This window comes from Geospiza fortis, unplaced genomic scaffold (genome assembly GCF_000277835.1).
Source record: "Geospiza fortis unplaced genomic scaffold, GeoFor_1.0 scaffold54, whole genome shotgun sequence".
NCBI classification, from domain to species: Eukaryota; Metazoa; Chordata; class Aves; order Passeriformes; family Thraupidae; genus Geospiza; species Geospiza fortis.
The window spans coordinates 17,348,272-17,358,982 of NW_005054301.1; the positions used below are offsets into that span (position 1 = coordinate 17,348,272).

At 37.7% G+C, this 10,711-nt stretch overlaps 1 protein-coding gene across 1 annotated transcript in view; it reads right to left on the bottom strand.

Moving 5' to 3' along the window:
* LOC102034611 (cytochrome c oxidase assembly protein COX16 homolog, mitochondrial-like) overlaps positions 1-10,711 on the bottom strand; it is a 45,305-nt gene that overhangs the window by 34,151 nt on the left and 443 nt on the right. The gene's annotated exons all lie outside the window — the stretch shown is intronic.

Here is a 10,711-nt window from a genome sequence, read left to right on the forward strand (position 1 = left end):
ATCTGAAAATCATCCTACAGTATCAAGTCCAGCAACTAGAAATATGAATGACCAAAAACTGGATGGCATCATACTTGTGCCATAAATGTTTCAAGAGATTCATATTGAATCATCAAAATACTCAGCAGGGAAAAAAAAAAAAAAGAAAGGTCTTCCTTGTGTCAGTAGTTTGGTAAGAAAAAAATAACAGAAAGCAGAAAATAAAATGTTCAAAATGGTTAAAAAGAACTTGGACATTATTCAAGATTTATTCAATCAAATCAGAAGATTTGTCAGATGAAGATATGGTAGAACATAATGCTAAAAACCTCAAGGATCAGACTGTAATTGAATTTTAACATGGCTGATGCCTCAGCATAAATTTTCATTAGCTGATCTTCTTTAATTCCTAACAAGTATTATGTTAATTTACAGCCACCATGTTAATAAACTTAAGTCCTAATAAACACAAATCTGAAATGCTATAGACAAGTTTATGGCTGTTACAAACCAGAGCTTATTGCCTTTTTTTCATATTAGCATGTTGTCAAAGAATGTCTATGGCAAGGCAAATGCAACTGCACTAGAAGTGGTTCAGTTATTAAACCAGGCAGAAAGCAGCAATCACATGTGACATCAATTAAAAATTAATCTGCCCAACAATAAACTTGCATGGAGCATATCCTGTTATAAGACACGATATGGACAACTGGAAGACTTTGGCTTACAAAGCCATGCTGCAGGCTAAAGAGGAAACATTACATTCTTTAGCTTGAAAACTCTGTAATGTACACTGCAACTATGAAAAATCAAGTTTTTGCAAGGTTGTTGTATGAAATAAGTCACGTGCTACTCACTTTGTCTCATCATATCCTATCCCTTGTTTGACAGCAACCATTCACGACACAGTGCATTTTATATTTGCAGCTACACACAGCAGAGAAGTTGATACACACACCTCTCACTTCCTGTTTTGGAATTCAGGTTTTGGGCTGATGCTGCAGTTTTACTCACAACACCTTGGTACTACTAAGAGGAGAAAACCCACTTGGTTTGTGATGTACCTTTGCTCTTCACACAGCAGAAGCAGCACAACAAGTTGGCACATTTAGCTTATCAGGCATTACCAGTACAGTTGCCTTTACTTTTCCAGTACTGCAATGGCTGATTTATCTTACCATGAAACATCAGTTAAGTACCATCAGAGACAAAGCACATTGATGCTGCAAGAAAATACAAATGCTGCTGAAATATTACACAGCATAATGCTGGAAGGTTAGGACCTTAGTTATTAAATAGTTTTGCAAAATACAGGATGCACACAAAGAATATAAATATGTTTACAAGCCCACTTGACCAATGTTCTAAAGAACCAAAGATGATGTCTGACTTTACTGCAAAACCAAACCAGAATCAGTCATATTCAGCACTTATTTAATCAACCAACAGCATGTCAAGATAGTCAGCTGACAGCCCTGAGCATGAATTGCATTCATCTACGCAAGCCAGAGCAGCAATGGACATCTATTCAGTCAATTATCTTTTTGAAAACTGTGTTCAAAAGCCAATAAAAGAAGGTATAAATGAATTTATGCAACTGTAATACTATTAAAGGTAGCAAAGGACTCGGTGACTGACAATGCATGGAGTAGAACTACTAATCCTGGCTTTAACTGTTTCTTTTCAGTTGCACTGTGAGGGAAGATGCCCTCACTACCTTAATTTCAGTTGGCTATATTTACAGACAACAGTGAAACAGCAAGAATCACCAGTCAAAGTAATCAGAAACAGGGTAAGACTCAAGATTTCCAGCACCATTATTGGCTTGTTGGCTTTGCATATTCTGTATGCCTCACATACTTTTCTAATTCCCCAAACTGTAAAACAGAGATAATCTCTGCATTCTTTGCAAAACACTCTTCAGTTAAAAAAGCACAATGTACAAATTTGCCCAATCTAACCCAAAAGCAACAGTGAAGTCCAGTATATTCCATCCACTAGTCCAGGCATAAAAAGACAGTAGAAGCTATTCAGGATGCAATATAAATATAAGTTAGGTTGGCACCATTCTAATGAAGTCAGGATCAAGTTCACTCTCCTGTTAACTGAAGAGAGAAAAGTAATGTCATGTATAATAAAAATTAATATTTTTTTTCATTACAATTTTAGAATCAGATACTTAATGTACATGATAAAATATTAAGGCACTGGCATCTGAAGGATACTCAAGCTGCAAAGTTCATATATACCTGCATTCTTTTATTGTGAGGGAACTATTAATTTTATTTGCTGCACAATACAGAAAGAAGAAAAATATGTAGTGAACATCATCTATCTCATTACTTGAATGCTTTCAGCAGGTTGATGAAATGATAGTAACTTCTCATTTTTTCCTTTACACCTGAAGTTTAACTTAGGGAGGCAAAGATCATTAACCATACTAGTTAGCCAGCACTTAACACCAAAGCAAACAGCTTAATAGCACTGCTAGCACAACCCCCATTAAAGATCCCACATTGGATTATTCCTTTATGTTTCAGTGAGTACACAAAAAAACCCCTACGATGCTGTAATGCAATTATGCATGCATGGAAGACTTGCATGTTCCAAAACAAAATGAAAGATAGGATGTGACATAAGAGCACCATCTGTCACATACACTCAGCAACCTCAATAAACATTTTATGTAAAAAAATGACATAAAATTCTCTTTAATAACGTTCTTTTAAAAATTCTATTTGTTCATGTCTCCACTGGGAAGTATGTTATGCAATCAGTTATAGATGGCATCAGACTGATCCCCTGAACCACACAGGATGGGAAATACTTGTGTTTGTCACCAGCTACAGTGGGTGGTCATTGAGGGCTCATACCAGCAGAACTTAAGACTTACAACAGATCCCTTTTTTAGTTTCCTGCATAATCTAAAGCAATCAGCTTCACTTCATTGGGTTAAACAAAAGAATAAGAAACTGCCTCTCTGGCAGTACCAGCAAAATGCCATGTCACAGGCATCCCTGTTGTTAGAGAAAGCCATTCCTACTACAGTACCAGTTGTGAAAGATAATTACAAAGTCATAAATCCCTAAATTAACCAAATCACAATGTTTAGTGCTGCCAGCGCCAATCACGCGGTGCTAGAAGATGTTATGATATGTATACACAGAAGGAACATGGTAATTTTGTAACCTCTTCTTCAAGACTATTGCTACAGAACTCTCCAGCTATTCATCAAAAGCTTCAAAACTAGAGCAGTAGTGAATTATTTTAGTTTAGTTTGCAGTGATCACACCAAAGAGAATTTTGGGGGTTCCTTTTAAAGAATTGTGAGATGTGCAGTGCAAGACCGGTGAAAGATGGCAATTTGGCAGTCCAGAAGACTGAAGTTTCTTTTCTTTTCCCTAAATAAAGTAGCAGGGCAAATTGCCAGTCCCAGAAAAGACCAGGCAAGTCATCTTAACCTGAAGCGCCCCCCTCTGCCAGCTCTTACTCTCAAAAGTTTATTTCCCACAGCCATTCCTGAACTTGGCTGTAACACTGAAACTGCAGAGAAGAGAGAAAAACAGGGCAACGTCTTCTCAGAAACTTACTAAATCCTCTCCTCACCCTCAATGGAAGAAAAAGAGGGTCTACCTTTACCTCTGGTCTACAAAAAAATGGAAATAACTTTAGGTTCACACCAGAGGTCTCCTTTGGGGGAAAACAGAAACCAAACCCATGCATCCATCAGGAGTTATTTCATTCAAAGGTACACCAAGTAAGCAAATGCTCTGACTTAATGCAGATGCTAGAATCACACACTGTAGAAAGGCTGAACTGCACCCAAAAAGGGATGAAATCCAGCAGTAGATGACATGGATACCATGCTGGTCTTCAGGAAACGGCTGCTGATATAAACTGGAGACAATTGTTACTGACTGATAAAACAGAGTGTAGTTTGCACAGCATGTAGAACATGTGCAGAATATTAAACTTGGCCCAAGGTATCAGGTTAATTGGCTCAGTAAGAGAATGTTCAAAGCCATGATTTTAAAGATTGCAAATATGAATAGCTACAGGCCAGAGAACAAAACAAAAATCCTGTCCATAACCTTTCGATCTCACTATTCAATGTCTTATGAGAAAACAAAACTTTTGTTATTCTGTTATTCTTATTTTATTATTCACAATTTTGTGTGAAATGTCCAATTCATAATAGGTTTTAAACCAAAGAAAATGCATGTAATAGAAACCAATCAAGAATAATGCAGAAGAGATAGAAACCCATATGTTCCTCAATGTGAGCATGAGCAAAAAAGGGCATTTCAGCCACATCATTGTCATTTTGCATTACACACATTGCTTGGGCTGGTCAGACAGCAAAGGAATTTCACTCTGCAGCTGCAGTTGTTTGAAATCCAAGTCTGTCCTGGTGGTTGAGCTGCAGTTTCATTCTTCATTTTCTTCATAAGCTTCTAAAAAACAAAATTTTATTTCCTTATTAAAATGATCATTTCCACAACTCACAGGTTCAAATCTAGCCAAGGTAACTACAATGAGAAAGTGTTTACATCTTGTGGCAAGCTGGTATTCTTGTGATGTGTTAGGCCCTGATCAAAACTGCAATAAACTGAAACGTGCATGAAAGAACATAAAAAGAAACCAGAATAAGTTTTGTTTCCCTATTGCTAATCCTGGACAAGAAATGAAGATTAAACATTCAGTAGAATAAATATGAATCTTACATTTTTACCATCACAACCCCTTGAAGAAGTGGGAGACCTAGGGCAGGACTAAACACACACTTGTCTGTGAAAACAGGCAAGTCTGGACTTCTTCAGTTTTGAGGCTCAACAGAGAACCTCAGGCCCCCCCAAGTGCCAGATTAGTCCATTCTAACAGCATTAAACAATGCAAATGCACCCTTTATGTTTTGAAACGAAACAGAGGGAAACTCTGAAGTACTAAAGAGTGCCTATTTGTTTGTCACATATATCTGGAAAACTGTTCTCAAAGACTGAAAATGAAAAATTTACAGCCTTGATTCAAAAGGAGAACTCAGAAGTTTTAAGACCTAACAGTCAACTGAAAGATGGAAGTCAGCTTATTCAGACTGCAGAAACTGGACTCCACAAAAGCCCATTCAGCCTGAACACTCTGGCTTCCACATGAGCACTAACAGTTCCAGGCTGGCTTCGTCTGGAACAGCTCCACACTGTGGATTCAAACACACATAGATGAACAGGAGATGCAAAGCAGAAGCACAGCCTCTCATCAGAAGCCTAGAGACCCTACATGTATAATACCAGTCACCGAAGCATAAAAGCAACACTCTGTTAGTCATTGATTGAGAGCAACAACTTTTAATTCTAAAAACAGTTTTGTATTTATTGCTCCTCTAGGCTGCAAATGTAATACTTGTGACTTTTACAGGCAGTCCAAATTTCTCTACAAATACCAGAAGTCAGAATTTTCTTCTCATAGATGAATGTTAATTTCTATTCATCTCTCAAAAATGTATTAACATTTAAATCAACTGTTCTGCATATGTCAAAATTTATTCTGAAGTTACATGAAGTAACAGATATTAATAAAAGTCCTGCAACTCAGTATTATGAATTGTTCAAGGCAATAAAGTGAAAGATGTTAGCAATAACACTGACATATCTAAAACTGAAAAATACTGATTGCAATAATCCTTCTTCAAACAATATCAGAAGATAACGTAATAACAGTTTCTACTCATAGACACTGATAAGCAACAGAAAGATCTCAGAATCATGATTACTCCCAAGAAAAACTCTCTGTATTTCCAGTGTTCATGTCATCTTTTTACAGGCAGATCCTCCAGAATCTGTGGGGGAAAGTGTGCCTTGTATTTAGCATACTACGGGACTCAAAACTGAGCAAGTTTTTTTGAAATTAACTAGAAATGTTGAAGTTAAAGAAATCTATGAAAATTTAACCCATTAACCCTGCAAATTTTCACTTTAAGTAACTCACAGAAGAACAAAATATCATTTCATATATCTGCAAAACATTTCTGGGCATCAGTCATTGCTCCTAGATAACCCTGACTTCACACCAGTGAACAAAAGTAATCCATGGACATGAAATTTCATGTCCTGATGTCTCGAAAAATTGTTTTGCTTTTGTTTGTCAAAACAACTGGCTCATTAATGAGAGTCTGAGATGCCACTGACCTTCTCTAATGGTGCCTGGAAGCACCAACCACATTGCTGCAGCATTTTTAGGGACTTGTTCTAACCTGACCTTTTTCCTAGGCCTGTACATGACATGCATTCTTGGCATCCCTTGACAAAGTGTTTATCAAAGTAAACTTGCACTGTCCAAGGCAGCAGAGTAGATGGCATTGTAGTACAGTCTGTGCTAATAATCAATAGTGGAAATAGATTTTAGAATCATATTTATTCATAGTAAAATCTTTCAGCACTCCAAGCTACGTGTACCTTCCCCTTTGGCAATACTAGGCACAACATGAAAAACACCAAAGATCCAGAAGGAGAAGCAAAGTACTTGTAAAAGCAGTCATTACAGGATGAGGGGAAAAACCCCACAAAACCGCAGAAAAATGAAAGGAGGTCAAAATCTACAGCAGTAGGTATGGAGAATGTTGTAATATAGTGCAAATCTGAAAATCCTCATTACCATACACACAGTGTGATATACCTATTTTAGGTGTGCAATAAAAATCATGAAATGAACCTCAGACTATATTTTCTTTCTGCTAGAATGTCCTTCAGATACTCAGAACATAATTTTTTCCTTGTAACATACTGACAGAACTGGAACTGCATCTATAGATTCAATTTGCCGCTTGGAGAGTTTGAAAAATCCTTGCCTAGAATCAGGTGGAGACACAACCACAAAGGCAAGTCTTGGAAAGTGCTGTGAGCATATGAAACAATAGGGGGGGTTTTAACATGTGTTTTACATTTGTTACTACTTAGCAATTTTGAAATCCAAACTTGTTTCCTTAATGATACAGAGCCCTCATTTAAACTTGTTGGAAAAAAAATAACTTCCAGCAGACTTCGAATATTCCAAGTGTACCAGAGAGGTGACCTGACATGTTTGGTGTTCCATAAGGAAGCTCTGATGCTGGATGCGCCAGCAGCAAGCCAAGGAGCCTTACTCTTTCAGGATCTTACAGAAGCATCACTGCAGCAATATGACATTGACAGACACATCCCTTTTGCTCAGGTAGAGCTGGTTGTGGAATATAAAGCAGCAGAAACTGAAGCGTCTCTCATAATAGAGCCATGAATGCTGAAGACTCGTAAGTTAAGTTTTATGTGATAAGGAAAGAGTTCCTGTAATCAAAACAGCAAACAGAGATGTCAATGTAGGTCACAAAGATGTTTAAGTTACCACAGAGGTGGCACAGCCCTCTACTGCAACAGCAAATTTCAGATACACCTGTAAGGTTGCTGGAGCTCATCCCAGTATCTACACAGATGTTACCATCGTCAGAAATGCTTTGGGACTACTCATTTGATTGCATTCAAGCCATTGAGATATTCCATACCAGGTTACATCACAATCTCCTGCATGCTTACTGTTTATGCCACACAGACATACTGTATCTGTGAAGTTTACAAAGTTACAGAAAAATTCACAAATCAAGGTCTCCTGCAAGTTTAAGTCCTAGCCCCTACAGTTTCGTTGCTGCTCACGAAGAAACACTTTTTTCAGCTACTGAGAAAGTACGACTGAAAACTGTGATTTTCACATCTTACTCTGAAAGCTGTTCCCAGTATGAGGTTTAAAGATCAACCACAAAAATTCCTTCTCCGGTGAAATATTCTAGCAGCCCCAAGACCAAAAGAACAAATATAAAACTATCAGAATAATTTACACTAAAAAGTAAGAAATATTTTGCATATATATATTTTGGGGGGTGGGGAGGTGTAATGAGACACCCATTTTCTTTGAATTAGGATGTCTTTGACCTTGGAGCCTCAGCAATTCTTGCACAGGGATTTTTCATTCAAATATGCAGTATAAAAAGGCAAGATATGAAAGCCATTTGATTTTTTTCCTGCCAAAAAAGCAAACATAGTACTGATGAAAAGTTCAGCAGTACTGAAGAATAATCCTGCATCAGTCTAGAGAGAAGAAAATTATGTACAGAATGTAATAATCTAACAGAAACCTTTGGTTTCAGTATTATTAACAAATTCAGCAGAATTGAAAGGATTGCAAAGGCATGCTCCTTCTGATTCCTTGCCTAGATTCACTGTCATTTTTGCTGTAATTGATCCTTTAGCACAATTCTGTTCAGCTTCAGAGGTTCCTTCAGAGCTCCATAGACAGCTGGGTAACTGACAATTGCATGAATTTTCCTTTTTCTTATTCCCTGGGAAGACTGAGCAGCAAGTCAGAAACATTCTGAAGTATTCACAAGGGAGAATAATTTTAAGGCAGGGAGACATGAAACCCTGGGAAGAAATACAATAGAATATTTCTCTATATAATATTGTGTCTGGAGGAAAGAGCTCTGTCGCAACAGGAACTGAATGAAATGAGGCAGTACAAAGTCAAAGAAACCAGTCTTAAAAATTCCTGCTATGACCTATGGAAAATCTTGCAAAAACACTAGGGATGGCCAAAAGTACCACCACAGGCCTGGCCTGGGGTGCTGAAGTCCTGGCTCCAGCACTGAAGCAGAACTGAGACAAACTATGCCATTTGGTTGTTCAAGCTCATTTTAAAAACCCTCGTTACATATCACAGTGCTCTTTGCTAAAAACAGCAGCATTTTCCTAACCCATGATCATCTCTTTTGGGGGTACTTTCCCAAGTGGTGAAAGGTAATCACCACTCTCAACGTACAGAACTGTACGGACTCTTCTAAAATAAACTAAGTCAATTCCTTCAAGCATTCCTGAAAGGTGGAATGTCAGCTTTACCTTTTCTGTTGCTTTCCTCTAGACTTTACAGTTCATCTTCATCACCTCCACATGGCACCATAACAGAATGGCACCACAGAGCTAAAAAGTTACTCCAGCTGAGGACTGAGTACACAGGAAGAATCCTGTTTCATGTTTTACTCTACTTTTGACAAGTTCCTCCATATTGTAACGACATTTCTGTTTTTTCACAATAATACAGCCCACATTATTTCTACCTTACCTCCAATGATAACCTTTTAATTTGGCAAGCATGTGATAACATTTTATAGTATCTTTTTAATCCTTTTGAGAACTAAAAAGAAAAGAAACATATCTTTGAAATGCAATCCTCACAGGGAAGATAATGTAGAAAGTTTTATCAAAATCAGAATCTTGTGTATCAGTTGAATCTCCTCACCTACCACACCAGTTAATCTGATATAGTTATTATTAAAAAAGTAGGGGTGATTTTTTTTCTCCACTAGGTCACCATCTCTAAGCATCTATTATTTAATCACATAGTATTCTCCCCAGACATTCCATAGAGTTAAAATTGTGCAGGAGAATACTAAACTGCCTGATCTTCCCTGATTCTGGAAGAAAAGCAGCAAGATTCAAATAATTACATAAACAAAAGCAGCGTGAGCTAAAACTAATCCAACCTTTAACATCTAAGCAAGGTGTTATTAAACTGAAGAATATTGTCAGAGCACTCATACATGAAAAATCTGAAACCAAAATAAATTTGGTCTAAGTATGAAAGAGGCACAGTTCTGGAGAGCCTCTCAGGTGCATATATATGCAAGCAGGATACCTGACGAGCTGTAACACTGTGCATGATCACTTCAAGAAAGGTGCTGTAGGCAGAGTTTGTGTGCAACAGCAGGGAATGGAGCTGCTGATGCAAATGATTTCACGTAGCTGTGGTATTATCACACTGTTCTGTTGGTCTGTTTGGTTTAACTGTTTCCATAAATGCCTTCATCAATATTTCCAGAAAAGATACTTCATTAATAACTTTTACTATAGAACATCAGTAATATCCCTTTAAAATAATGGCCTTAAACTTTTTTTAACTCTAACAAGTGTCAGTGTCCTTCTTTGGTCCACTCCATTTTCCCAAGGCATGCTGCTGAGTATTTGAGGAAGACGGCACTGATTTCTCTAGTAGCTTTATAAAATTTGAATTAACCTTTGCCTTATTCTTTACCCACCATGAAATTTGTTTACTTTTTGCAAACCAACTGTATAGATGGATAAGGAGACCTGAATTGCACAAACAAAAACCACACTGGCCTTGGTGCTGCTTTTGTCTTCCTTCCTGAGTTTTTATCCATAAGTGCCTCTGCGTTTTTTCATTTTCCCCCTTATGAACACAGGTACTTAGGACAGAGAAGTGCAACCTAATGTGCACTATCTACAGAGGTAGTGTGTGTAAGAGAGTCTTATAATTTTGTTTTAATCCTCTGACATTACTGATCTCTCCTAAGCTCAACTATAAAAAGTTATGCCTCACTCACCGGTTTGAGCACCGGTGCGACCTATAGGTGCTACCTATAACCTCAACTCGCTTCACTCAAAATCTTTCCACTTATTTCGATATACAAATTATCACACCAACAGTGCCACTGCAGTTTAAAATCCAAGGAAAAGCTAGAGAAAGTAAGACAAGAAATACAAGTGCTGTTTCACAGGAAAAAAATAAAACAAAACCCAAACCAAAACCAAACCACCTGCACAACGCACTTTCCTCAGCTCCCAGTTAGGAATATCTTTAGGAGTATGCTTTATAACCGCGTCCCTGAGCTCCCGCCGCCCCTCTCCGCCCCGCACAGCCG